The sequence below is a fragment of the Tupaia chinensis genome, unplaced genomic scaffold, assembly GCF_000334495.1.
Source record: "Tupaia chinensis unplaced genomic scaffold, TupChi_1.0 Scaffold144642_1, whole genome shotgun sequence".
In the NCBI taxonomy this organism is placed as follows: Eukaryota; Metazoa; Chordata; class Mammalia; order Scandentia; family Tupaiidae; genus Tupaia; species Tupaia belangeri.
Window position 1 is genome coordinate 25,481 of NW_006204503.1, and position 2,467 is coordinate 27,947.

General features: G+C 42.3%; 1 pseudogene; it reads left to right on the top strand.

Moving 5' to 3' along the window:
* Positions 1-1,704: 1,704 nt before the first annotated feature.
* On the top strand, positions 1,705-2,240 carry LOC102492004 (60S ribosomal protein L11 pseudogene; annotated as a pseudogene).
* Positions 2,241-2,467: the final 227 nt, after the last annotated feature.

The following is a 2,467-nucleotide window of genomic DNA, read 5'->3' on the forward strand; positions in this document are numbered from 1 at the left end:
ATGCCCCTTGTTTCAACTCATCGCTACAGTACATAATGTATGGGGAAGCCTTCAGAAGACTTCTTTAGTAATTATTAAAAAATAGTTGTGGGAGGACCAACAGTTAGCGTAATGGCTATGTCGCTGGACTCCCACGTAGTCGACAGCGGGTCAAGTCCCAGACTCGGTGGCTTAAACTCATGCCGGGCGCATGTGCGTGCGTGCCCAAGATCCTGAGAGGAGAATGGAGGAGAAGGGAGTGTGGCATGGCCATTCCCCCTGGGGGGGGGATTTCTCGTTTTCTGTCTCTCTGTCTGTCTGGCGAGTGCACACGACTTATAGCAAAAACCTCTCAAAAAAAAAGAAAAAAAAAATAGTTGTGGGGACTAGCAGATTGTGCAATGGTTGCGTCGCTGGACTCCCACGTAGTTGACCACAGTTTGAGTACCAGACCTGGTGGCTTAAAATTCATGCCAGGCACATGTGTGTGCATGCCCAAAATCCCAAGATGAGAATGGAGAAGGGATTGCAATGTGCCCACCCTCCCAGGGGGGTAACTTCTTGTTTTCTGTCTTTCTGTCTCTCTGGCGAGCGCACATGCCCTATAACAAAAAATATCTTTCTAAAAACATAAAATTAAAAAAGATAGCTGAGGTCTGGCTGGAAGTAGTACATATTCTTGTAATCCTAGCTAACTGGGAGGCTGGGGTAGAGGATTGTAAAGGTGAGACCCTGTAAAAAATGTGTTTCTCTTTCTCTCCCCCTTCACCTCCCCTACATGCTCTCTCTCATCAAAAACAAACAAACAGACATAGCTATGGCCTATGTAGAGTGACCTAAACTCTGTAAACTGTTCCCAAACATATCTTCTTCCTTGAGCCTAAAAAGTTCCCAAGCCCCTCCACACTCCTAATTGCTATGCATTCATTACCTCGTCTGGGAAGCTTTCTCAAAGGCCCTGTACTCCCATAGCATTGTGCTTACCATCTGGACAAAGGTTAGGAGGGGTGTGAGGGACAGATAACATTAAGTGCCTACTATATTTTAGGCATTAAGCGGCATACTTCACATTTAATGCTCACAAAAACCTTGTGAGATAATTTAATGAATGAGGCAGCCAGAGTTTAGAGAGGTTGAATAATGTAGTTAGTAAAAAGAACGGCCTAAATCCAAAGTGTATTTGTATTTGATCATGGGTTAGTTTTCTATTGCTTATAGAAATTTTAGTTAAAATTTCTCATATCTTTTTATCATTTACGAAGGGGTTTAAATAGATGATCTCTCTGATTCCTTTCAGCATTAAGACCTTAAGAGTTTATGATTCTTGGCTCTCTACAGATCTACTTACCATTCACTTGGCAATTTATATAGAAATAGGCATAATTTTTTACACTTTTCTGAAAAATCAGAGAAGGCAGGAAAGAGGCGATAATGGAGATGGGGTAAAAGAGGGGCAGAGTCAGGGAAAAGTGTGTTACAATATGAATTCTGGAAAGATATTTAGCTTATTTGTGGAAATCTTCAGATGGAAAGAAATTTATATTCAAAGTAAAGTCATGTGATTAGAAAACACAGGAATAAGTGTACTTTCAAAATCTAAGGATATAATTTTGAAGTAAGAGAAGGTGGGGAAACTTGTTCCATCAAAAGTCAAGATTTATTATAAAGCTGTAGAAATTAAGACATTAAATACACACATTATACTCCCTCTTCCTGTTCTCCATCATGGCACAAGATCAGGGTGAAAAGAAGAACCCCACACAGGAAGTTATTTCCATAAGCTGTACCTCAACATCTGTGTGGGGGAGAGTGAAGCCAGACTGCCCTGAGCAGCCAAAGTGCTGGAGCAGCTCACAGGCCAGAGCCCTGAGTTTTCCAAAGTTACATACACTGTCAGATCCTTTGGCATTAGGAGATATGAGAAGATTGCTGTCCACTGCCCAGTCTGTGGGGCCAAGGCAGAAGAAATTCTGGAAAAAGGTTTAAGGGTATGGGATTATGAGTTATGAAACAATAACTTCTGAGATACTGGAAACTTTGGTTTTGGGATCCAGGAACACATCGATCTGGGGATCGAATATACCCCAAGCATTGGTAGCTACGGCCTGGGTTTCTATGTGGTGCCGGGTAGCCCAGGTTTCAGCATCACAGATGAGAAGAGCAGGATGGGCTGCACTGGGGCCAAGCACAGAGTCGGCAAAGAAGAGGCCATGTGCTGGTTCCAGCAGAAGTATGATGGGCTCATCCTTCCCAGCAAATAAATACCCATTTCTATCCAAAAGACCAATAAAAGTTTTCAGTGAAAAAAAATACACACATTATAAAGAAAAAGATGATAAGTTTAACTTTTTTCATGAGAGGCAGAGAGAGAATACAGAAAGTAGAGAGAAAGAAAAGTATTTTTGACATGTTCTGACCATGTCACAATCCCCCTGCCACAGCCTCCTAGTTAGGCAGGAACACAGAACATGCCACCACATCCGGCCTG